We start from the raw sequence: 27,758 nt of genomic DNA, 5'->3' as shown, positions 1-27,758 counted from the left end.
GTCAGCCCTCCTGCTCCTAAGTTTCCCCCAAGTACAGGAAGGCTGCAATGAGGGTTCCCCAGAGCCTTCTGCAAGCAGAACAAGCCAGCTCCCTCAGCCTTTCTTCACAAGAGAGGCACTCCAGCTCTTTGATCATTTTCAGAGCCTCTGTTCCAACCGTTCCTAGTCCTTCCTGTACTGGGGACCCCTGAGCTGAACACAGTGGTGCAGGTAGGGCCTCAAGGGGATGGAGTAGAGGGGGACAATCACCTCCCTCACTCTGCTGGCCATGCTTCTTTCAGTGCAGCCCAGGATACAGTTGGCTTTCTGAGCTGCAAGCGCACACTGCAGCCCATGTGCGTTTTTCATCAAACATCTCCAACTCCCATCTTCTCAGGGATGTTCTCAATTCATTCTCCATCCAGCCTGTATCTGTGCTTGGGATTGCCCTAAGCTAGGTGCAGCACTTTGCACTTGGCCTTGCTGAACTTCATGAAGTTTATATGGGCCCACCTTTCCAGCCTGGCCAGGTCCCTACTCTCCATTGTATTGTCTACACCACAAAGCTTGGTGCTGTCAGCAAACCTGCTGAGGGTGCACCCAGCCCCATTGTTTGCACTGCCGCCAAAGATGCTGTATGGTGTAGGTCCCGATACCAACCAGTGAGATATTTGACATTAGTAAAGTACAAACATTAGCAATTTCTAAAGATAACAAACTTTGCTTTTTTTTACTTCTCCATCTTGTTTCTTCTTGCTAAGACCACAGTTACAGAAGTTTGCCTTAGTGTCTAACCAGGGTCAATGTCTGACCTTCTTCAGAAACTATTTGAACCTTGTATGACTGATCAGTCATTCTGAGCAAGATTTTCCTTTTCATCACAACAGAGCAGGCAAGCAGCATCTGCAGTCTCCCAGCTCACCCTTAGTGCATTTGTGACTTTTTGAAGTCTGCTGTACTTCCACTGTCCTTCTCAGTTATTTTCCAAAAAGCCAATAGTTTTTGCTTGAGACAGCCACTGAGACTTGAAGTAATTCAGTGCCTATGCTAGCTGCTAGACTGCCTTATTTAAATGCACAATGCATTGAGCTTCTGAATGCATTATGGCAGAACACGCAGCGATCCTCCAAGCAACTGTAATAGCTATGAGCTCTCATAATTTAGCAACTACCAGTTATGACAAAGCAAATGTGGAAATATCAGTTCTTTAAATTAGGACCTAAATATAGACTGTTTTCAACTATTTACAGCCCAGCCAATTGTTTATAAAATGAAAGGTTAAGTAGAAGTCACTTTCCAGTCACTTCACTGAATTCTTGTTTTGACAGGCTATTTTAGAAATTTTAAGAGCTCAGATGGACAGGACTTCAGAAGAAGAAAAACAGGAAGCTGGTGTTCTTAATTGAAAGTCAGCAATGGAAAAGTAATCCATTAAGATCTGTGTACTCTAAGATTTAATCCATTAAGACTTGTGTACATACATGATTTATCTCAAGCTTGTTTTGTGCCACGTCTATAGCAATATTGTTTCCACAGCAAAGTATTCCAAAGTCAAAAATCACATCCCAATTGTTGCCAGCACAGAAACCTGCTTCTTCTACTTGACACTGATAGCTCACAAAAAAGTAGCAGCATTTGGGAATAGTTTTGTTTAAACAGCTTCATCATGTGCATTTTTGGAGGAAGGCTGAGAGCACAGACCATACTAACTTGTCAACGCGTGAAGGAAACAAAGTTGTACTAAACTTGATTTCTGCAGCATGGCAAGAAGAGTAACACTAAACGTTAACTACTCATAGCTGTATCAGAAAGATTTTGAAGAGAGTAGAATTTGAATTTGTTTAAAAAACTACACATTGTTTACATTCTGGAGTGCACAGCCCTCTCTTTGTTGCAAAAAGCAAGGCATGAAGAACCAGCCGGTCACATCTGCACACACTAACTAGGATCTATTTTAACATATCAAAGGATCCTTGAAGAACACTACACAGATTGCTTTACATGTGTTCTTGCATGTGGTACAGCAATGAAGGCTGAAATAAACATAGCTGAGGGTAAAAGAAACCCAGAGAATAAAAGAAATAGTGGAAGGCAAAAGAAAGCACTAATTGTAGCAGGACTAGAAACACTCTTCCTAAAATACTAAGATTTGAGTCCTGCAAAAGGGAATAGTTAGCATTAAAATTCAGTATCACTGATCTGATCAGGCACATGCACTTTTTGAGGAACAAACATAGCAAAACAACTGGAAACAGCTTTCCAGCCCACTAGCAGCACAAGCACAGCACTTGGTCAGCTTCAGCCAGCCACTGCTCAGCACAGCAAGCACACACACATCTGTCTGGCAACCCGGCCCCAGGACACAGCTGACAGCACCCAGATTACCCACAGCTTTCCTAAGAGAAGGCACTGCTCTGCCATCCTCCCAAACTCTTTTTGAAAGCAATCTAGGTCACTTGCTTGCAGGCTGAGTTTTTCAGTTTACATTACTCCTTCCCTCAAATTATAGCACAGAGCCAAATATTTAAGAAAAATCCTTTCTGTATTTTATATGGAAGACTGTCTTGTAAACTTTTTTTTTTTCCTCCAAGATTGAAGTATGTGAGCTATGGTAAAGACTTCGGGAAGTTCTGAAGTTTCTCTTCTTTAACCTGCACTCCAGCAGCATTTTGTTCATTATAACAGTATATAAATATATACTGCATCCCACTGGGCTAAACACTGCCATGCTTATTCCTAGACATAGAAGATCATAGAAACTACAGAATCACTTGAGTTAGAAGGAGCCTTTAAATATCATGTAGTGCAACTCCCCTGCAATGAACAGGGGAGTCCCACAGCTAGAAGAAAGATATCATGCGTTTTTTGTCATTCATCTCTTGCAGGTACATTTTGAAAGCGTGATACATACTATGTTTTGCTCATACCATGAAAGCACATATGAGAAACAGAAAAACAGCTCCTAATGAATTCAAGCAGAACTGCAAAGCAAGAAGCCTGTGCTAAGGTGAAGAACAGTAGAGTATAACCATCCAGCTGGCCTTCTGAACACAGCAGTCAGCAAGACCATTTTAGTAACCAGGTGGCGTTGTTAACACTCAACTCATTTGCTCTTGTTTGTGGGTACACATGATGGAATTACAGCCTGAACAAACAGGTTACATGATTAAAAATGCACCTCCAGAATCACCTCCCTCAACCTGCTGGTCATGCTTCTCTTCACGAAACCAAGAACATGGGTAGCCTGGGCTGTGAGTGCACACTGCTGGCTCATGCTGAGTCTTTCATCAACCAACACCCCCAAATCCTTCTCCTGATGGCTTCCCTCATGCCATTCTCCATCCAGTCTATATCTGTGCTTAGGACTGCCCCATCCCAGAAGCAGAGTTGTCATACTATCTCACACCTAGCTTGGAACCAATGTTCTTGTACGCACACATCACCCACCCTAAGTCTAGCATACGCATTTAATGAAAAATGCAAAACTATACACCGAGAGTTTCAAAACATGACTGCAAAAGCAACCACACTGGAAAGGTGTACCTCATGAGAACTTGTACAAATGGCCTAATGCAAACGTGAAAATCTGAAAACAAAGAAAACCCAGAGCTGATTCGTTCGAGAGATGAGATACCCAAGAAATCAAACAATTACATGGAAAGTCTGAGCAACAGAAACCAAGCATTTTCAAAGAACAAAAGTACTTCCTTATTGCTGTTGACAACTCTCTCTTCCTATAGCAGTAATTGGTGCTGGATTTGGAATACATAAAGACTTCTGTCCATTTTAAAGCCACTCTCTGTTGGCTGCGTGTGTCAGAGTGGCGGGGAGGTGGTCAAAACTATTTTAAGACTCAGGCTCAAAGTTGCAAACAGAAAGACAGCATCCACGTACTGGGTTTAGAGCTCTACTGCTTTGTGGCAGAACTCCAAGTTATCGAGATACTCTTCGCGTGTTCTTGTTGCCATAGCAGAAGGAAAACACGCTCTGTCTCCAGGTAACAGGAAACAGTAATTCTTAAGATACAGTTTTTGTTTTACATTTCAGTTAATTCTAAAAATTCTTGGCTACGATGGGATAAATTATTTCCCAAAGCAGTTGCATTTCTGTCAAGCTCATCTTTATTAAAATATTTTCTTGAAGTTATTCCACTATTCCATGCAATTTTTGCATAGTAACATAAAGCAGAGGTATCTTCCTGTGATCATATCCTGGTTCAGTTCATTTATCATCTTTATGATTTTATTTAAGATACAGCTGGAAAGACAAACCATGGCTTGTTACGATATTTTCAAAAGGCCTTAAACAGGATCTGTGAATTTGCTGTAGAGCTCAGGCTTTTAAGTTTTTCTTCCCAACTCTTTCTATGGCTTAGAAGTGTACAAAAGATGCACACAAGTATATCTGCTTAGAAACAAGAAGGTTCCTCTAAAATTAAAGCTTGAAGTCTCACAGTAGTAGAGACTCACCACATGCTTCACATTTCCTGAACGGTTTCAGGACAATTTGAATTTCTTGCACAGTTCAGTTGTCTTCCAAATCCAATTTAAAAAAAGCAAACAAGATATAGCCTATACTACTGAACTAGAATCATAGAGTCATTAAGGCTGGAAAAGACCACCAAGACCACCAAGTCCAACCCCAACCCATCCCCAACACCCCTTGACATTGTCCCTCAGTGCCACATCTTCACAGTTATTGAACACCTCCAAGGGCAATGACTTCACCACCTCGCCAGGCAGCCTGTACCACCACCTCACTGCTCTGAGAAGCTTTTCCTAATATCCAACCTGAATCTTCCCTAGCACAACTTAAGGCCATTCCCTCTTATCCTATCACTGCTACTGGGAGAAGAGGCCGACCCCCACCTCACTGCAATCCCCTTAAACAATATTACAGAATACTACCTGACAGAGCCAGCTGACTGATAACTAGAGCAATTTTCAAGTGTTTAGTACTATGCGGTCAACAAATCAGAGTTTATTACAGCACCAAAATAAATGGCAAATAAAACAATGCTGCGTGGTTTCTAGCCGGTATGGTCCCATTCAATAGCCATGGGCAATAAAATTGCTTGTTCAGTAGTCTTTATGAGCTGAATGAGGAATACCAGGTACTCAGTTTAATTTTTTTTCAGTCAATTACCAGAGGAAAAGGTAAACATGACTTTCAATTAAAATCGAGCAGAACCTCATACAGACAGGCTTTCTCCAATGCTCTCACAAAGAAAAATACTCCTGAGTCAGAAGATAGGTTTTTAAAACCTTTCACCTAGGTAAAGTGAATTGGTCGTCTTAATGACGCAATTTGTTCGTATCCTTAAACTGCTGAACACATAAACAGAACTGCCTGGAAAGGAGAGCATGCAGACAGAAAACCCTTCCCAGCTTGCAAGACAAACAACACAGGGGTCCCAGCAGACAGACCACCGGGCAGGCAGAGAAACTGGAATGGAAATGACACGTCCTAGCAGAATGCCTCCTGCCCAACAGATTGCCCTTTCTATTTACAGCATTTTACCGTTTTTCTCGTAACAGTTCAGTGGAAATTTTCACCAATTCTTGCACTCAGAGCAAGAAATCAGTTTCTATGTAGTGCTATTTTAAAAAGAAAGTTGCTTACAGTTATCTATTGTAGACTGACTCGGTCTTATTTTTCAGATCCACAACTCACCCCATCTCTGATCACATAACTTCTCACTTGTCCCTCAGTTAAAAGAACTTCAGAAACAACAGAAGTTGAAGAAGCTGAATTATTATTTGGATAGACATCCACTCTAATTAGTAGCACATAAGATATACGCAAGAAGCCCCATCAGTTTCCACACATCCACTTATGAACTACATTTTATTTCTCATGCCTCTCGTGTCTTCAGTATTACAAGGAACATACGCATATGGCACAGATCAACACCATATGTGAGGGAATGGGCACTTGACTGTTAAAGCTATTTCCCTTTTACTCAGTTCCTGCCTTTAAAAAACCTTCAGGAGATTTAATATATGCACCATAAAACGATATAGAAGAGGACAATAAAAGATAATTACGATCACAAACCACATCCCTGACTCTCTCCAACAATAACACGCACAAATAAAAAGCACAATAATTAATCGGTAATTTCCATAAATACCATCGATAAAATATGACTGCTGGTGTGCACCTTACCATTTATTATCTCTTTTATTTGCCCAGACTTAATCTGACTATTACACTTCAATAAAAGATGTAATGGAGTATTTAATTTGCTCTTCCAAGTAATCATGCCTTTCCAAATGCAAAAAACCTGGCTGAGATTCCCTGCAGCACAGCCCTTAGATGCTGTAAGCAGATAATTCACTCAAGGTACAGACATCAAATCAGAAAAATCTGATGATTTTTCACTGTAGTTCACTGTAGCACTATCTCCACTGTTGCTCTAGACAACCACAAAGCCAGCAGAGCTTGAATGAGAACACCAAAGGTACTTATAAATACTTTGTAAGAGGGTATCAAGAGACTGTTAAGGCTATTTCCAGGAAAAATAAATTATGGAAAAGAAATAACTTTAAATCTGTACTATAATCAGAAAATCAAGTATAATTGACAGGTTGGGCTGCTGTAGGAATAACCAAGTTGGTCAATTTTGATAGATAAGAAATCCATGTGAAAATGTTGAAGAAAGTGTTCCTCTTTGTAACTGAAGATGTTACAATCAAAGTATTAAGTCAAATGATCTTCCCTGTGTAACAGCATCTCAGCACTCCAGTTCACAGCTATTCTTAGGGAGACGTATTCATAATTTCAGAAGTAGCTGTTCAGCAAGAAAACCCTCAGCCGGGTAACAAAAATCAAGTACTGCAAGCAATAGAAAGGAGAGTCTAAGACAAAACTGGCAGCGCATTCCATGGAGGATCCGAAACTGCCGCTGGAATTAACCCACATTACCCCTTAAAACAGTAAAAGCACTTCAGGGTTATTCACATCTGCTGCAACAGAGCACACACTCAGAAGAATTTGCATTTCTAAAGCTCTAAAACCTTTGCTGTGCCCACCATTTCCAACTGTTAGCTCAGTCTGCTTACAGAAGAGTAAGCCACCATTTCCTTCTCTCTAAGGATACATCCTTAACTCAAACAGAACTTTCTCACTGGGTTAAGAACACAGAAGAGGAAAAGGAGACAAATATGTGAACAAAATCCAGAAAGCCTCTTTCACAAGCTGTGTAAACTACCAGCCATAACCAGGTCAGAAGCAGCATGACAAAAAACCCACACCAATTCACATTGTTCTGAACAGAACGGTTCTGGAAACAAAGGGGGAATGTAAAGGAAAGCTTTCAGTCCTTCAGCAAGATACCCAGCTTAGAAAAGGTTCCAGTGAGAGCTTTGTTTTGTAGCCATCTTCTGTAAAATCTTTCTGCTTTAGAACAGAAGATATTAACTCAAATAATTCCTGCTTGTCCGGCTATCATGTATGCTACAAACACAAGTTGCAAAAAGTGAACTTGACTCTGATGTATACTTAGCATTACTTATGCTATGAGAGCCACCACCTATAAAACAACTTCAACTGCCAAACTACTTCATTTCCTGGCAGCATGTTACAGACTATAAAACTTCAGCAGGGCCAGCCCCAGGCATCCCAATGGCAAACACCAAAGCACTGAGGCCTCACCTAGACTCAGCAGTAAAGTCAGCTCCACTGGAGACTTACCTTCACTTCCCTACCCCTTAAGGCATCCTAACTAAACGGTACAATGACAGAAGATGGTTGGGGTTGGAAGGGACCCTAAAGCCCACCCAGCCCCAACCCCTGCTGTGGGCAGGGCTGCCCCCCACCAGCTCAGGCTGCCCAGGGCCCATCCAACCTGGCCTTGGGCACCTCCAGGGATGGGGCACCACAGCTCTGGGCAGCATTGCCAGGGCCTCACCACCCTCTAAGTGAAGAATTTCTTCCTAACTTCTAACCTAAATCTCCCCTCTTTTAAGTTTAAAGCCATTCCCCCTTGTCCTATCACTATCTCCCCTCTATTGCTCTCCTCCTGCTCATAAACACCTTTTAAGAGCTTTAAGGACGTTTAGCCCTTATGTAAGAGATGAAGAACTGTGCCTACAGACAGATTTATGCCTTCCCCTCTTTTTTTTTTTTGAATAATAAATTGCTATTATCAATCACATAGAACTCTGCCAAATCTTTCAGTCTGTGCTACTGCCTCAGGCTTTTTTTTTTTATTAAATATATTTCCAAGACAAATATCAACAAAAAACACATTCATAATCAATGTTAATAATGTTCTAGCTACATAACTAGAAAATTCCAAGCAACAGAGAACTTAATATTTAGCAGTGCTACTTTTGTATCAAGCATACATGGCACGTGGAAGCATACTTAAGCATCAGCAAATATTACATGTTTCTAATAACTTTAAAATCCACAAAAATTGTAATTTTCTGTTCAGTTTGCTTACAGGCTGGCTGCTTTTCAAGGTAAGCATAGCAGAAAAAACAGATCAGTTACCTGGCAGGCTTGAAAGCAAAAAGAGGAAAAATGCAGTAGTTCTGCAGAAAAAAATACCATTTAATCCTCACCAGAATCACTAGAAACTGCTCGTCTACATTTGAGTGATTTCTGGACATGAAATCCTGTACTCCATCTGCTATGTTTTGGTGAAGATGAAACATCCAAAAAACGCATAGCCAAAAATACACAGAATGCCAAACTACTGCCCCGCTATTAGTTCATGTTATTTCTGATTCAGGACTTGACAGCAAGAGGCAAAGTTCTGCAGTGCTTTCCAGAGCTCTTTGGAGAACAAAGAGAACAGAGTTTGAAAGGGACCTCTGGAGATCATTCTAGTTCAACCCCATACAGCTAGCACAGATGTAGGTTTGCTCAGGAAGATGCACAGCTGAGTTAGATGAGCTCTACTTAAGCTAACAAAGCTCCATGTCTCAGCAGGGATTTCTAGCCCACATTGATACTTTTGCTCCTGGTTCCAGGGCTACTGAATCTGATTCTATACAATACACACATTTTTTCTTCAAACTTTAAGTGCTGGCAAAGCAAAAAAAATGTTATACCAAGATAATATAATAAAGCAACTGATGTTTCCTGTTAAAGCTGAATGGATTTGGTCCCTCAAAAGCACGGAAAGGTAAGAGCTAACGTTTGGTCCTTATTTCTAAAAAGTAGTTTGCATTTAGATGCAAAGGACAGGATGTTTTGCATGTACACTTAATAAGGTCATTCTATCCTATAACAAATTACCAGTACAGGATGCTGAACACAGAATTCACTGCTGAAGCAACTGAGGAAGTTAACTGCCAGTGCTTACACAATATTTTACTAAGCATCCAGAAGATAAATGGAAAAAAAAGCAATATCCAGGACTAAGATTTTTAGCCTTATGTAAAATAATAGCTAGAATGAAAAAGAAACTCCACTTCTAATAACATTTGCCAGAACCGAAGAGAGCTCATAAAAAAAAATTAAAAGGTATTGCATTTCCCATTACAAAGACCAGGTCAAAATACAGTCAGTTTCAAGCCAGCTGCAAATTCACTTGGCAGTTGCAAATTCATTAGATATACGTGCCATGGCTGACACACAGGTGCTAAGCAATCCAAGACTAAAGTATCCATGAAATAATCACAGAACAGTGAGTGACCTAGTCAGGGTAATAACCCATAATAGCTACTTGGGGACTACTACATTTTATACCTGAGGAAGGCTCCAAATTAACAAGAGCTAATAAGAAAAAAAAAAGGGGAGGAAAGAAGGAAAGCTTCACAAGAGCTGTAGATGAAGAGCCTCCCAAAAGACACGCTGGGCGCTGCTACAGAACGGCTTCCAGCCTCTGTCGCAGCACTGTTGATGTTGCTATGAAAGTGCCTTAAAAGCTTCAAAGTAATTGGGAAAGGAACAAAATGAAAGGACAACTTTTAAAAGGCAACGACTGCTGAAGCAAGAACTGTTTGGATGGTTAGGAAAAGTATACTGCTTTTAACTTGGCCTGGAAATGCAGAATACCCAGACATACACAATGAGTTCCATGTGGGAGACATGCATCAAGGTATACATAGTACAGAGAAGGTTGCGAGTCCATCTTTGTGTTAGATATCATATCCAGAGAACGAAGATATCATCCAGATTTGGCAGTGCAGATCATGCTAACAGAAATATTTAAACTATGGATATTCTCCTGACAGCCTCTATAGTTGTGGAATATGGTTAATATCAGCTGTACCTGGAGTAGAGTGCCTACATTTAACGACCTAGCAATTCATTATTTTCTTTGGAAGAGTTTTCTCTTCCAAGAAAATCTAGAATTCTTAGTTATTTCCAAGTGGGAACGCAATCTGACACAATTTTGCTTCAATTTTGACCAAGAGCCCTGACCTTTCATTAAAATGTTTACACAAAGAACACAGAGTTCCTGGAAAGGATCTGCTCTTTTCAATTAGCATAGTAATACCTCTGAAACAGAACACAGAAGAGCTTATCTTGAAGCTACAAAATAAGCTCATTAATACGGATATGCATGGAAAAACATGTACATTTTTCGAGTTGTGTGTGCAGCAGAATTCCCAAATGCAGACATGGATCTCTTTAAGACTTGAGATGCCTCCAATAAGCACTACAGAGGTGACACTTTTGTTCCGGAAATTAGAATTTCTGGACTTGTCAAAAACAGACACTAATGACATTCTATTTCCCTCTTTTCCTCGTCACTTTGATGCTTCTCCCTGCGTCCAATGAACGTGAATACACTGCTAAAACACTTGCTACTCCCAAATAAACAAAGCAGGGTACATCTTTATATACTGAGACATTTTCTTTTTACATATAATGACCCAAAGAGAGATGATACAGAAATCAGTCCATACTGCAAGAGCTGCTATGTTAAGAAAAGACATCACAAGCACAGCCACAAAGTAGAATACAGCAAGAGAATTAAAAGTAACACAGGTGACTGTGAAATATTCTTATGTCCCAGAGCTAAGTGACATTTCTCAGATGAGCATGGAACAGATAGCTATGTTACCCTCTGCTGAGATGCACAGTTCTGAAATCATTTTTGTTGCCAAGGATGACCCCTCAAGTGAACAGCTTGGTAAACAGAAATAAGCATAGCAATGGCAAACGATGCAATAAAGGAATCAAAAACTTGGTAACACACAGTTTTAACTCCAAGTAGTACTATTTGTTTATGTCAGCAAAATAAACACTAACAAAAGTTATTTCAAGCAACTCAAGAACCTTGCCAGATCTTCATTAAAGAAGGGCTGGTAAAATTGTTTCAACTAAAATGTAACAAATTAACTAAGTGGAATCTGGGGTTTCTCTTCTGGTATCTTTCCCAGGTGCATAAAACCAGAAAGACACACAGGATGCTGCCGATCAAATTCAGCAACAAGCAAGGCAAGGATCCTGCCTTCCATGTTCAGTTTTCTCCCCTCAGAAGTTTCAGCCTGAGCAACAACTGAAGCAGTAATGCCTCTGGAGAGGTTACACTGGGATTGTTAAGTTGAAAACTCCCAATTCTGGCTTTCACTTGTGAATGTAACCATTCTGGAGGCTTCTGTTGAGTGCTACCATGCTTAATACTGATTTTTTCTTGGATGTATTTTGACCTTAATTTACCCAAGAGAGCTGTCATCCCATGGGGGCAGTTCTTTATACGTTTATGGCTCTAGTAGTGCTACACAGAAATGCACAGAGAATTAGACTTTTATTTAAAGAATGAAAATTTATTTTTCATAATTGAAACACAAGCTAAATGCAATTTATACTATGATATCTCCAAAAGAACTATGTGTATAGCATCAGCTATATGCTCTGAACAGAACTACAGGATGACTTGAGTTGGAAGGGACCCTAAAGCCCACCCAGCCCCAACCCCTGCTGTGGGCAGGGCTGATCCCACCAGCTCAGGGTGCCCAGGGCCCATCAAACCCAGCCTTGGGCACCTCCAGGGATGGGGCACCACAGCTCTGGGGAGCAGTGCCAGGGCCTCACCAACCTCTGAGTGAAGATTTTCTTCATAACATCTAATCTAAATCTCCCCTCTTTTAAGTTTAAAGCCATTTCCTCTTGTCTTATCCCTACATCTCCTTACCAAGAGTCCATCCCCAGTCTTCCTGTATTCAGCTCACTTCAGCTTTTCAGCCACCACCACCCCCAAGTCCTTCTCCACAGTGATGTTCTCAACTCACTTATCACCCAGCCAGTATTCATTTCTAAGACTGCCCTAATCCCAGTGCAGCTTTTCAAAGTCAGCCTTGCTGAACCTCAGGCCCACCTCTAAAGTCCATCCATTTCCCCTGGATGTATACCCCACTGACACTGTATAGTGTCATCCACCAAGTTGCTGAATACATACTGAACCCTTCAGTCTGTGTCACCACCAAAGATGTTAAACAGTGCTGGTTCCAATACTAACCACTGAGGGATACCACTCGTGATTGGACATTAACACTGACCACAACTCTTTGTGATCATTCAGCTAATTCTTTACCCACCAAACGGTACATCCTTAAAATCCACATATCTTTATCTTTAAGACAAGGATGTCATGTGGGATGAAATAAATGATTTGTATTAGGATGGTAAGAAACATCACTTTTAGTTTTATGTAAGTCTGCCTAATATCCAAAACTTTCTTCTCACACACAAATCATTTTCACTTGCTCCTGCTGCTGTCACAGAGAGGACAGAAGGCACCAAAACAATGCAACAGTGGGAACCATGGAACATGTTCTGTTACAGTGAAAGCTCAGAGCTACTTGAAAGTACTGCATTACAGCTGAGCAAGACAAAATAACGCTTTCTAACACAGACAATTAGAAGCCAGTTAAAATAGAGTCCAAGTAAAAGTGACTCAGGCATATACAAGTGAGTTTTTCCATCACTCATCACTGAAGGAGGGGGTAAAGTTGGTTCTAAGAAATTTTCAATGGTGAGTTAAAGATAACATTTGAAAACAACCTCAGGAACATGGATTCCTGAGTTCTCAACAAGCACCGAGTTCTCAACAACAGTTAAGATTTATTAGATTGATTTTTTCTTCCCAAACAGAAAATACAAGGTATAACAATGTGTTTCCCTACCAGTTTTACTGAACCACTGCTTTCACAACAACTTTTAAAAGATCTTTTAGGATCAAACAAATGTATTATTGAAGTAATCACAGAACTGCAGCAGTTGAAAGGGACCTCTGGAGATCATGAAATCCAACCCCCCAGCAGCAGTTCCCTACAGCAAGTGGCACAGGAAAGCATCCAGATGGGTTCTGAGTATCTGAGAGAAAGGGAACACACAATTGCACTGGGCAACCAGTTCCAGTGTTCCATCACCCTCACAGTAAAGTTCTTTCAGCTGGTGCCGGGTGCCCCTTGTCCTCTCACTGGGCACCTCTGAAAAAAGCCTGCCCTATCCTCCAGACACTCAACCTGCAGATACTTATACGCATCCATGAGTTTCCCTTTCAGGCTTCTCTCACCTATGCTCCTCCAGAGCTAGTAACAGGAATCAATCACTGGACCTTGCGATGTCAAGAATACCAGAGCACTTAAATATCATTACTAATTTTGATATACTGATGAGAACATCAGAACATTTAGCTCCTTTTTATTCTTTTTAGTTAAAAAACAATAACAAAAAAACCACCACTTTGCTTCATAGAATCATCAGCAATTTTCCTAGGTGGGATGGAGTAAGAAGTTCACACAAAAAACACTCTCATCAAGGAGACGATGATTACATGGCTTGTTAAATATGCATTTTCTCACCTTAAAGATATTTCACTGGAACAGTGTGAGCACAAGAGGAAGCAGCTATGGGCTCTTGGCAGCACATACAAGCTGCCATTACTGTGATGAAACAGCAAGCCACAAGCAGCTCCCAGCTCAACGCATTCTTATGGAAAGGAGCGTGTTCCTTCAAATGTTTTAGCTTAAAAAGTCAAAAGAAGTAATTTTAAGAATCATCCTCTAAATTAGCTTTAACCTCTTTGTACATATATTACAATTGCATTGCCATGGCTCTGGACTAGAAGTTTGGCTGCTTTTTTTTTTGCTCCTCCCCCTCCCCCATTCTCCTGTCTCAAGTCTCTCCATTCATTAAACTGTTCCTGTAATCTAGCCTGAGAAAAGAAATCTCCACTTTCCCTTCCTGTGAAGCACCAAATATATACACAGCTTATTTTCACGGTTGCCTGACCTACAGGGATTTAATATTAAGAAGTTCTGAGCAAAACAGGCGAGCACAATAGGAAAAGCTAAAGAGACACTCAGCCTCAGGAACTCTCTTTACGCCTTCATGAGACACAACATCCTTCCACATGTACAACTCTTTAGATTTTCTTCTGAGAAAAGAAAAAAAAGGAAAGGTGTACAGGATGCCCTGGAAGAGCTCCCTCTAATGAATAAAGGCTTTCCTACAAAATACATCACTACTGCTCTTCCATACAGATTGTTGTCTTAAACGGCTGCAAAAAAAAATAAAACTTAACTCTGTCAAGTTGTTTTGGAGATCAGATCAAGACAGAAATTGTATCAGAACTGCAGACATTTACATATGAATAATGACAATGAAAACTGCTGTTTCTTTTTACATACAAGAAGCATCTACACATCTGATGAATAATAAAAGGCTTCAGCAATTTAAAAACCTGTTTAAAAATGAAGTGCTTTTGCAAACTAACCCCCCTTCAGGGATGGGGCATTCAAAGCCAGGCTGATTATGGCTCTGAGCAGCCTTAATAACAGACTATTCAGTACTGCCAGTCACTATAGCAGTAACACTGTCCAGTAAGACTTTGAGTTCAATAATTTTCTTTTTTCAAACTTATTCACTAGATTATTTCCCTCTCCCCCGAATTCAGAAACAGTATCATCTGTCTCCAGGCAAATTACTTGTAACTCAAAAGAATAAACAGCAACCAAACTGGGAACTTTTCTAGTTTATCTGGGGACTTTCCAAGCACATATCTAACTTACAAGAACTTGGCCCTCCAACAACTACTTATCATTATGTCTATATTCAGAGAAAAGAGTACAAAAACAAGATTGTAACAATCAAACATGGTAACATGTTCTTGCTCAGGGTTCCTACCTGGTTCAACAAACCGTGAAATATCTCATATCCAGAATATCTGAACTCCAAAACAAGCTGAACATTTACACTTTATATGTGGAGATGCACAAACATGCATGCATGCATGCATGCATGCATCTTACACAGAAAATGAGCTGCACATCTACCTAATCCTGCATGGAAAACTCCCTCCATCTCTGAAAGGGGAACTAAGTGAGCATTGTCACAGCTGAGGAAACTGCCACTTCCTCCAACTACTGAAAAGTTACCTATGACATAATAGCTGTAAGTTAACAAAGAGAAGATTGCTCCAGTTATATTCCATGTTGCTGTTGGTTTAATTTAGGGTTTGTTTTGTTGTTGTTGTTTTAAGTTTCAGTATTTAGTTTGTTCTCAAGACAATTTGTTTTTGAAGTATCTCAAACATGGCTCAGATACAGTAGTTGATCCAACTAAACTAAGAAGCCAGCATAATTTCTATACAAAATAAACCCAGTTTTCACGGAGACTGAAGAAGTTCAACCATGAAACTCAATATTATAGGCCTGTGTTGCTTATGAACAAAACAAGTACGTTTCTAATGAAAGAGTAAGCAACATTCCTCATTCCAGGCCCTTCATTCAGTCACTTACAACTTTAGAGAAAGCAAGCAGTAAGATATAGAAAAACTAGTATGTGTTCATACAAATCAAAGATGCTAGCAGTCCATAAGTAGATCTGAATTGAATTAATTTGCGCACGGAATTTTACTTCTAGCATTTAAGGTTTGTTTTCTGACAAATGAATCATTTAGAAATTAAATCATTTCATTCGTTTCATTAAGGAGACCACAGGGTTTTTCAAAATACTAGAGGGTTTTGTAAATAATACAGCATATCTGAACTGTGGAGGAGGTGAGAAAAGTATCAGGCTTGCATGGCAATCACCTTCTATCAGACTTTCACATCTATCACACTGGTGTGTATTCATTTCTCTTTCTCCCATAAGAAGAAATTAGTCATGCAGTGGTCAAGGCAGAAGACAGCTACCCTCACCTTTATCAGCTGGTACCTCAGGGAATGAACTCTAGAGTCTGTATCCCAACAGAAACATAAATCAGCACAAACTGAGAACTTGAGTTAGAAGCCACAAAAATCATAACAAGTACACTCACTGCCCTTCTGTCAATACCAGGTTTTTGCAATCATCAAAAACACCTGCTAAAATAAAGCCTCCTACTTCCCCACAGCTATTCCCCCACACACAATACACCTCTGATTAATAACAGTTTTCTTATGAAGTAAATTCCTTACTTCCGATCTTTGTCCACAAGTTGAGAAGAAAGGTTATAAAAAAGTGGGCATCAGTCCCTATGGAGAATAGACTACAATGCCTGATTACTTAGACAACAGAGAACACCACCACATATCCACCTTTGTAAAATCCATGAAATACTGGGCAGGAAAAAAAGCTACCTACTTGTCTAAAATCAGCCCAAACTATGGACTTAAAAGGGATCACAAAGGATATGAGTCATGGGGAAAATTTCAGGGAAATTTCACATGAAAAGGAAACCCACAAGCAACTTCGTAGAATTTTCCATACTCAGTGCCCTCCCCCCACACTCTGCTTTTTTTTTTTCCTCCTCCTTCCCAGAGGCTTGATGGCAGAGGATAGGCCTTGAATGCTTTTATTTTTCCTTCTGCTAAAGAGAGAGTGAAATAGAAAATAGACCATGTTATGCTCTGATGTCCTGAAGATTTGTCAGTTGCATCTTTTCATTCAAGGAATTAAAAAAAAGTAACCATAATGCTTCACAAACTAGCTGTGACAAGCATTCAAAAACCATGATTCAGATTACCAAAATCCTAAACACATTAGATAACCATTCTACTTTCAGTTTTCAGACACACGCTGCCGAGAAATGAATGTCCAGTTTGCATATGTATTCTCTCTCATGCTACATAAGTGGGCAGGTGAAAAATTCCCAAGTACATTCGTCTTGCAGCTGTGTTTCCAATCAGTTGTAAAGCAAACATGTCAAAGTCCCCATAAGGTCATTTGGAATTGATGTCAGCTCACTCCCTGAAACTTTGAGTCAGCCTCCTACCTTTGCTCCTGCTTTAGAGTATCTTAGCTTCAGCTGGGACAGAACTGTCATGTTCAGATCATCTGATATGATGTCATGTTTTGGTTCTAGGAGAAAAACAATGTTGATAACACACCAATGTTTACAATTGCCTGCTAAGCAGAGCTGTACAGAGCCAAGGCCATTCACAACTCAGGACCCAAGGAGCTGGGAGGGAACAGAAGTAGTACTAAGTCAGTAGTAAGCTGACTTAGACTGGCCATAGGGATATTCCATACCATATGACATCAAGCAGAAGATGTTTTGAAGGGGATGGGAGTTTATCCGGCTCTCTTCCACTGCTTGCTGGGCATTGGCCAGGAGGTGGTAAGCAATTCTTTGTGTATCACATGCTATATATACATACGTACATACTTGCCGTAATTATCATCCTTTCCTTTTTGTCTTAGCAAACAGTTTTATCTCAACCCACAAATTCTACTTTTATTTTTTTTCCCCCATTCTTTCTCCCATCCCACTGGGATTTGGGGAGGGTGGAAAGAGAAGTGAGCAAATGACAGTGTGGTGCTGAGCCACTTCTAGGTAAAACACAGAGAAACCAAAAATTTTGGGGGGCAGGGGGGGAGAAAGCCCTATACATGAACAGAGATCCAACAGGCTTTATCGCTTTATTCAAGCAAATTAGCCTCTCTCTGCCTTTCTGCTGTCTATATCTTATGTCATCACTTAATTAGAGAAAGAGAAAAGCAAAGTGTTTTACTGTTCTAGGTCAGCATAGCTTTTTCTTTTTTTTTTTTTTTTCCTTTTTTCTGTTTTTACAGAAAGCACAGCACATTGGAACTTCTCAGAACACAGGTCACAGTGCTCTGCTTCATACAATTCCCTGCTTATACACTTTCAGCCTCTGCAGCTTCTAAACACCCAGTTAGATTTGATCTGGATTCTGAATAGGGTTGCATTTCTGAATAAAGTTTAACACAAAGAGTTTGCAGGGTAATTTATCTGAATGTGTTCAGAACAAGAAAAATTGAGTTCTCATGCAAAAACATCTGTTTCCAGTAGGCTCACAAAAGGATTCTGCTACTAAAATGATATCATGTTTGTCTCTAAAACAAGCATGTTTTCCAAAAGCCTTCCACTGAGACCTTCCATGGACTTGAACCAGATTTTTAGCTTTTGCTGTCTTCAAAAAGCAAAAAAAAAACCCAGAAACTGTATAAGAAATCTAAATAGCAGCAGCAGCACAGGAATTGAAAAGAGCTTTTTTGACAGACAACGATCCTCAGATTCCAGACTGTCTCAGTTTGGGTGGCTGCTCCTACTGGTTTGGGAATTCCAGTCTGAAAATCAGTGAGCTTTTCAAAAAAAAAAATCTCAAAGAGGTTGCAAGTCTCGCCATGACTTACACTGAGTGAAATGGTTTCACAGAATCAATTACTGATTCTTTGAACGTGTCATGGTGTATTTCAAACACAGAGAGAGTGGTGAGGTGCTGGAACAGGCTGCCCAGAGAGGTTCTGGATGCCCCGTCCCTAGAGGTGTTCAAGGCCACACTGGATGGGGCCCTGGGCAGCCTGGTCTAGTATTATATGGGGAGGTTTACGGCCCTGCATGTGGCAGGGGGGTGGGAGAATCACAAACCTTGAGGTCTCTTCCAACCCCAGCCATTCTACGATCTGTGATTCTGTGATCAGACTTAAATGGGAGACAGGGAAATCGGTGAGGTACTGTGAATGCCTGTTTTGCCTCAGTCTTTACCAGAAAGGCCTTCAGGACATGCAGGTCTGAGAGACCAAGCTGAAAGGCTGCAGCACGAAAGATGCACCCTTGATGGAAAAAGATCAGGTTAGGGAATAGTTATGCAAGTTGGGCATTTGTAAACCCACATGGGCTCTGATGAGATGCACCCACAAGTGCTGAGAGAGTTGGCAGATGTGATAGCAAGGCAACCTATAATCTCTGATCAACCATGGCGACTGGGAGAATTGCCCAAAGATGAGAGAAAAGCAAAGGTCAATCCTATTTTTGAGAATGGGTAAAGAAGACCTAGGGAACTACAGACAGGTCAGTGTCTCCTCAAACTCTGGGAAGGTAAAGGGGCAGATAATACAAGACACTATTTCCGGGCACAAGCTGATGGACAAGAAAATCATCAGGAGTACAAAATCACAATTAACCAACCACGTAAACTTCCATAATAAAAATAACCAGCTTGATGGAGCTAGAAAGCAGCTCTGAAGAAAAGGAACTTTGAGTTTCGAGAACACCAAAACTGAAAATGAGCCAGTTGTACCCTTGCCACAAAGACGGCTAACAGTATCCTAGTACACATTAAGCAAAATTATTGACAGTAGGTGAAGGGAGATGGTCCTTCTCCTCTGTTCAACAGCAGTAGTGCTGCACCTGGAGTACTGCTGCACAGACATAATGGAGAGGGTTCAATGAATGACCGTGAAAGAGTGATGACAGGACTGGAGCATCTTCCCAGTGAGGAAAGGCTGAGAAAGTTGCAACCCTGTAGCCTAGAAAAGAGATGGCTTGGGGAAATGTCATGGTTTTGGTTTTTGCTTATTTGACTTTCAGTATTCAACATCAAAACATCGTGTACTGGAAGTGTTAATGTTCTAACTCTACGTACCTATCCCTATACATTGCGGAAGTCACGGGATCTGACCCTTCCGGGGGGGGCGGTCTCTTACTGCCTGGCAGTGGGTGCTGGAGGGTGCTTTCCTAGCCGTTCCAAGCTTTTTCAGGTTTGACTCGGTCTCGGGAACTCTCTCTCATATCTTATTTCATTCATTAGTCTCAATTTCAATTAGATTGTATTATATTGTATTATTTTGTATTCCGATATCATAGTTAGTAAAATAAGTTTACCTCCATAGATTGTTGCCGCTGTTTCTTTCCTTTTCCCCCTTCCTTCCCATTTTGTGGGCCCAGGTGGGGGGTGGGGAGGGCAGGGGCATACTGCCCCCTGTCACGGGCATAAACTGATCCAGTTAATTCCGTGACAGATTTTGGTGGAGAATGCGGGCATAGCTGCCTTTTGTTTTTGGTTTTTGCTTTTTGGCTCTTAGAACGAATCTCGCTCTCTGCTCTTAGAGAGCTTCGTTAGGGAGCATTATCAGTAGTTCAGGTTTTGTGCTGGGAAACTTGACCTTGAAAGACCAGGCGTACTGCCAGTATTCTGGGATATTTGTAAACTTTGAGCACTGCTTAGTCTGGGTAGTGCCTTTTTTTCCTTTCCCCCCCCCCTCTTGTTAGTTTCAATTCATTAACCCTTTTTGAGCAGAAACCAGCGATGAACCCACTCTTTTTCGTGGAAACGCTGAGTAAGGGATTAAAAGCTATGGTGTTTCTCGCGACCTACTGGTGAATCATCAATGTCATCTTTACTTGTTGTGGAATGGTGTACGTATATAACTACATACGGGCACTGACGGAGACGCCTGTATGGTACCTATCTTGGTACCTATATGCAATGTTTAATACGAATTTTGACACTTGCATCCCGGATGGAATGACTAATTTCACAAGCAACTACATCCCAGATGGAATAGCTAATTTTACAAACCACACGATGTTCAAACCAGTTTCCAGGTTTTCCTTTTGGTTTATCAGACGCTTTTCCAATGCTGAGTTAACTCTCATGCTTGTGGTCGTAATATTACTCTCCCTGAATGTATTCCAATACAGGAATAGTAAGCAGAAGGAGTCTCCTCCAGAACCAGAGAATGCTGACTGGCAGGAAATATGGAGAGGTTTAGGAAAAATCTTAGAAGCATGGGGACCCGCAATGTCATGGGATTTCACTCTTGAGCACCTGTGGGATCCCCAGAAACTTAGCCAGTATTTGGAACAGGGGCAGTGCGGCTCAGGTAAATCTAAGGAGGTACAACTTATTTGGGGTTTGGCTTGTGCTTACCGTGCCATATATAATACTGTTTTGGAGAGAGAGAGTTTCCGAGCTGAGGTTCAAGCCAAAGGGAAAGTCAAATCTGATCAATTACAGGAGACACCAGTAACAATATCAGTTGCCCCTGTGGAGGGCAAGAAATGGAAACGAGTGTCCTCGCGTCTAGAACGGAAAAAAGAAGAAGAGGAGGAGGAGGAGGTGGAGGAAGATCCAGGTGAGGGGCCCTCCTCGAAACCACCAACATCAAGAAAGGCAAAAGGAAAAACTAAGAGACATGCAGAAGAGAGTGATGAAGAGGAAGTTTCTATTACTACTCGTCGGCCTCTGAAGATGACTGAAATCCAAGGCTCAAGAAAGGAATTTATACGGCGCCCAAATGAAACTATCGTTTCCTGGTTAGTTCGCTGTTGGGACGACGGGGCCAGTAGCTTGTCTCTAGATGGTAACGAAGCTCGCCAATTAGGAGCCATTGCCAGAGATCCAGCTATTGACAGAGGAATTAGTCGATGTCTGGATGGGGCTGCCTCCCTCTGGGAACGAGTATTAACAGCCGTGAAGGAGAAGTACCCCTTCAAAAGTGGCTTGAAGCCTGTGACGAAAAGATGGGATACAGTTGAACAGGGTATCCAGTATTTGAGGGAAATAGCCGTGGTGGAAATGTTGTATGACCCAAACTGTGTTTTTAACGACCCACAAGGCCATGACCCTGAGAGAGTGAGAACAACGCGTGAAATGTGGCAGCAACTCACATCAACAGCACCAGCCAGATACGCCTCTGCACTATTGGCAGCATCGGACAGATACCAGGACCAACAGAGAAGCCCCTTAGTTTATGAATTGATTCTTATGCTCCAAAGCTATGAACAACAGCTACCCCCAACTCGCGCCGCCATCGCCGCCATCTCACAAATGACGGAGCAACTGAATGAAATGCGAGAGCAAGTGTCTTCACTGATGAATCGTGACAAACCTGTAGAAGTATCAGAAACGCTTGATGAAGATCAGAATAGTCAAAAGAGTCTACTGAAGGAGCTGATGAAACTAATACGGATTGAACTAACTAAAGACGATGAACCCTCCTTCTCAGGTGCAAAATCAAAAATCTCAGCTGTTAGAGGCAAACGCTCTCCAGCTCCAGGAAGGAATCCTACATCGCGACTTGCCTTGTGGCGTTACTTACGTGACCATGGAGAAGACATGAGGAAGTGGCACGACCAAGCTACTCATGTACTACGAGCACGGGTGAGAGAATTACAAAGCAGATCAACTGCCAGTGCAGTTGCTCCGGTTACCACAGGTAATGAATAGAGGGGCCCTGCCCTCAGTCAGGGGGGGGAAAGGGATAATAGAGTTTATTGGACTGTGTGGATTCGATGGCCTGGCACATCAGAACCACTGAAATATGAGGCATTGGTGGATACTGGTGCACAGTGCACTCTGATGCCCTCGACTTATGAAGGGACAGAATCAATCCATATTTCTGGAGTGACTGGGGGCTCTCAAGAATTGACTGTGTTGGAGGCCGAGATAAGCCTCACTGGTAGGAACTGGCAAAAGCACCCTATTGTGACTGGTCCAGGGGCTCCATGTATACTTGGTATTGATTACCTCAGAAGGGGGCATTTCAAGGATCCTAAGGGGTATCGATGGGCCTTTGGAATAGCTGCTATAGACACAAACAACATTAAGCAGCTGTCTGTTTTGCCTGGCCTGTCAGAAGATCCGTCTGTTGTGGGACTGCTACAAGTAAAAGAGCAACAGGTACCAATTGCTACAAAAACGGTGCACAGACGGCAGTACCGCACCAACAGGGATTCCTTGCTCCCCATTCATAAGTTGATTCGTCAACTAGAGAGTCAGGGAGTGATCAGCAAAACTCACTCGCCTTTTAACAGCCCCATATGGCCAGTGCGTAAAGCCAGCGGAGAATGGAGGCTGACGGTGGACTATCGTGGCCTGAATGAGGTCACACCCCCACTGAGTGCTGCTGTGCCGGACATGTTAGAACTCCAGTATGAACTGGAATCAAAAGCAGCCAAATGGTATGCCACCATTGACATTGCTAATGCCTTTTTCTCCATTCCTTTGGCCAAAGAATGTAGGCCACAGTTTGCTTTCACCTGGAGGGGTGTTCAGTATACTTGGAACCGTTTGCCCCAGGGGTGGAAACACAGCCCAACCATTTGCCACGGGTTGATCCAAACTGCATTAGAACAGGGCAGTGCCCCTGAGCACTTGCAGTACATTGATGATATCGTTGTGTGGGGTGATACAGCAGAAGAAGTCTTCACAAAAGGAGAGCGAATAATCCAGATTCTTCTGCGTGCTGGTTTTGCTGTTAAGCGGAGCAAAGTGAAAGGACCTGCTCAGGAGATTCAGTTCCTAGGTATAAAGTGGCAAGATGGCCGTCGTCACATCCCGACAGATGTGATCAACAAAATCACCGCTATGTCTCCACCCACTAGTAAGAAAGAGACACAATCTTTTTTGGGTGTAGTGGGCTTTTGGAGAATGCATGTTCCAAACTATAGCTTCATTGTAAGCCCCCTTTATCATGTGACGCGAATGAAGAATGAGTTTACATGGGGCCCCGAGCAGCAGCAGGCTTTTGAACAGATTAAACAGGAGATAGCCCGTGCCGTGGCCTTAGGGCCAGTACGGACAGGGCAGGATATAAAGAACATCCTCTACACTGCTGCTGGAGAGAAAGGTCCCACTTGGAGTTTGTGGCAGAGAGCCTCAGGAGAGACCCGAGGCCGACCCCTGGGATTCTGGAGTCGGGCCTACAAGGGGTCGGAAGAGGGCTACACTCCAACTGAGAAGGAGATCTTAGCTGCGTACGAGGGGGTTCGGGCTGCTTCTGAAGTGGTCGGTACTGAAACACAGCTCCTTCTAGCACCTCGACTACCAGTGTTGAACTGGATGTTTAAAGGAAAGGTTCCCCCTACCCATCACGCAACTGATGCCACTTGGAGTAAGTGGATTGCGTTGATTACGCAAAGAGCGCGGATGGGGAACCTCAGCCGTCCAGGAATCCTAGAGGTCATCATGGACTGGCCTGAGGGTAAAAAGTTTGGAACACCAGCAGAAGAAGTATCACGAGCTAAAGAGGCCCCACCATACAACGAATTACCAGAAAATGAAAGAAAGTATGCCCTGTTCACTGATGGATCGTGTCGTATTGTGGGAAAGCATCGCAGATGGAAATCTGCTGTGTGGAGCCCCACACGACAAGTTGCAGAGGCCACTGAAGGGAAAGGAGAATCAAGCCAATTTGCAGAGGTAAAGGCTGTCCAACTGGCCTTGGATGTGGCTGAACGGGAGAGGTGGCCAATGCTTTATCTTTACACTGACTCGTGGATGGTGGCAAATGCTTTGTGGGGGTGGTTACAGCAGTGGGAGCAAAATAACTGGCAAAGAAGGGGTAAACCTATTTGGGCTGCTGAACTGTGGAAAGATATTGCTGCCCGAACAAAGAATATGGTCGTGAAGGTGCGCCATGTAGATGCTCATGTGCCCAAAAGACGGGCTACTGAAGAACAGCAAAATAACCACCAGGTGGACCGAGCTGCCAAAATTGAGGTGGCTCAGATAGACCTGGACTGGCAGAACAAGGGTGAATTATTTCTAGCTCGGTGGGCTCATGAGACCTCGGGCCATCAGGGGAGAGATGCAACATATAAGTGGGCTAGAGACCGAGGGGTGGACTTAACTGTGGATGCTATTGCACAGGTTATTCATGACTATGAAACATGTGCTATAATCAAACAAGCCAAGAAGATGAAACCACTCTGGGAGGAAGGACGATGGCAAAAGTATAAATATGGGGAGGCATGGCAGGTTGATTATATCACCTTGCCACGATCCCGCAGTGGTAAGTGTTATGTGCTTACCATGGTAGAGGCGACCACTGGGTGGCTTGAAACATATGCAGTACCCCATGCTACCGCCCGAAACACCATATTAGGTCTTGAGAAACAAGTCCTTTGGCGACATGGCACCCCAGAAAGAATTGAGTCAGATAATGGGACTCATTTCAAAAATTCTCTTGTAAATACTTGGGCCAAAGATCATGGCATTGAGTGGATTTACCATATTCCCTATCATGCACCAGCTTCTGGTAAAATCGAACGATACAATGGGTTGTTAAAAACAATGCTGAAAGCAATGGGTGGCGGAACATTTAAGCACTGGGAGAAGCATTTGGCAGAAGCCACCTGGTTAGTCAATACCAGAGGATCTATCAATCGTGATGGTCCTACCCAATCCAGCTCTCTACATACCGTAGAGGGAGATAAGGTCCCTGTTGTACACGTAAAGAGCATGTTGGGAAAAGCAGTTTGGGTTCTTCCAGCTTCTGGAAAGGGCAGACCTCTCCGCGGTACTGTTTTTGCCCAGGGACCTGGATCCACTTGGTGGGTAATGCAGGAAAATGGGGATGTTCAATGTGTACCACAAGGAAATTTGATGTTGGGGGAGTGCAGACAGTAATTCCATGTATATAGACGTGTGCGTGTGATGCATTTGTAATCATTTTGTTTGTTTGCATATGTGTGTGTATATATATATATATTAAGCGTGATGTAGTGATGTAGAATAAGGGGTGGAATGTCATGGTTTTGGTTTTTGCTTATTTGACTTTCAGTATTCAACATCAAAACATCGTGTACTGGAAGTGTTAATGTTCTAACTCTACGTACCTATCCCTATACATTGTGGAAGTCACGGGATCTGACCCTTCCGGGGGGGGCGGTCTCTTACTGCCTGGCAGTGGGTGCTGGAGGGTGCTTTCCTAGCCGTTCCAAGCTTTTTCAGGTTTGACTCGGTCTCGGGAACTCTCTCTCATATCTTATTTCATTCATTAGTCTCAATTTCAATTAGATTGTATTATATTGTATTATTTTGTATTCCGATATCATAGTTAGTAAAATAAGTTTACCTCCATAGATTGTTGCCGCTGTTTCTTTCCTTTTCCCCCTTCCTTCCCATTTTGTGGGCCCAGGTGGGGGGTGGGGAGGGCAGGGGCATACTGCCCCCTGTCACGGGCATAAACTGATCCAGTTAATTCCGTGACAGGAAATCTCATCAGTTTCTATAAATGCCTTAAGGAAGGGTGCAGAGGATACAGAACAAGGCTCTTTTCATAGTGCCCAAGCAAGACAAGAAGCAATGACATTGATATAGAATGCCTTTGGAAAAAAAAAAAAGGTTTCTTCCCTCTAAACTCTCATAATAGTGAATTTATTGTAACTCCAAGAATGTAAGTTTAAAAAAGAATGACCTGTAGAAAACAACAACACATTTAATTCAAGACAGTGAAGCTGCAGTCAGTCACCAACACTCCCAGAGTCAGCTGTCCTTGTGACTGCCATTAATGGTTGCCACACACACAACCCAAACAGCTATTTTGTAGTTGCAGAAAATATCCAGATTATTGGTCTAAAAATCTGCTTCCTGTTCCTCTGGCTACTGTTCAGCCTTGGTTTCTGATCCTACTCCTCAGCAGTGGCTCCTGGCACTTCAGTCCTATCAACCCCTCCTGCCTGCATGCCTTCCGCTCTCAGCCCTGTCTCTGGTCTGCTACTGAACACCACTCCCTACATCTCACTCCAAACCACATCCAGTCACTCCAGCTTCTTACTTCTGATCACATCACTGGAGCCAGAGGAGGAACAAGCAGGTATAGATCACAGGCTCTCTAGACGGAAGTTCCTGGAGCTTGCGTATCTGTTTTCCAGCTCTTCATCACAGTATTTCATCCCAATCTGTTCTAAATTACAGGGTCTATTCATGCTCCACTTAAGGTTCCTCTCAATCAATTAGAAGAAAAGCACGAAGCAGCTAACTGATGCTCTAGCTGCAAGAGTAATGGATGGTATCAAAGAGCGAGCATATGCCTTAAAATTCCCCGCAACCTTAATAGAGAGATCGAGTATATATCCTTCATTGTTCTTGTTCCCTGGCATTTTTGTCACTGCACCTACTGTGAATTAAATCAGATCTGAAAAAGAGTCTGGTTTGTTTTAAGGATTCTCTGGGAAGCTTTGTTGTTATTCTGGGACAAGGAAGTAGAGCAACATTTACACAAAACCTGGCAAGAAGTGGCAACACCCTCTTTTCATTTGTTATTTTGGCCCCCACTGCTGATATTTGTGGATTTTTATTCTGGAAAAAGGATAAAGATGAGGAATTGTCTGAGGGAGTGTTTGCTGGGCTTCCTGCCCTTGGTAAATTGGAAGATTGCCCAGGCTAAAGAAAGGACAGATTCTGTAAATCCTGATCTAATCTGTGTTTAACAGAATAACATTTATAGAGAATGAGTATTTACAGTGTCTTGACCTAAGATACCTTGTATCTTGTATGTGATGCTGAAAAAAAATTACAAGTGGAAGAAACACAAAAACTGCCAAACTGAGGAACAGTAATAAAAGTAGCCCACCCAGTGGTGTGCCTGCCTGTGTCTTGAACCTTCAGAAGAAGGGGCAGGAAGAAAGCCTGCAGTAGGCAGTTATGGCACGTTTATTTTGTCTGTTGACATTAATTTTTAACCATAAAATACATGTTTTTATATCCATCCCAACATCACTCATTCATTAACAGATGGATCTTGTTTTCCATAAGAACAAAGGGATTATGTCTGCTGAAGCAACATACTTTGAACCCTTTTTCACTGTTGCTGAGCATCCAAATCTATAAACATAAGTGACTGACAGCAAG

The 27,758-nt window shown here is 42.1% G+C and overlaps 1 protein-coding gene across 5 annotated transcripts in view; it reads right to left on the bottom strand.

Moving 5' to 3' along the window:
• LCLAT1 (lysocardiolipin acyltransferase 1) overlaps positions 1–27,758 on the bottom strand; it is a 121,349-nt gene that overhangs the window by 77,150 nt on the left and 16,441 nt on the right. Inside the window, exon 1 of one of the 5 annotated variants that reach the window (XM_090134743.1) lies at positions 16,470–16,551. The exons of 2 other annotated variants lie outside the window; for them this stretch is intronic. The gene's annotated coding sequence lies outside the window, so the exon portion shown is untranslated. Of the gene's footprint in view, positions 1–3,873; positions 3,894–16,349; positions 16,552–27,758 lie in introns of those variants that run through there. 2 more of the 5 variants (XM_090134744.1, XM_090134746.1) reach the window with 2 other exon arrangements.

The sequence above is a fragment of the Phasianus colchicus genome, chromosome 2 (assembly GCF_987193195.1).
Source record: "Phasianus colchicus chromosome 2, bPhaCol1.hap1.1, whole genome shotgun sequence".
Taxonomy (NCBI): Eukaryota; Metazoa; Chordata; class Aves; order Galliformes; family Phasianidae; genus Phasianus; species Phasianus colchicus.
The sequence above is the reverse complement of the archived record's forward strand: the minus strand, read 5'-3'. Positions and strand labels throughout refer to the sequence as shown.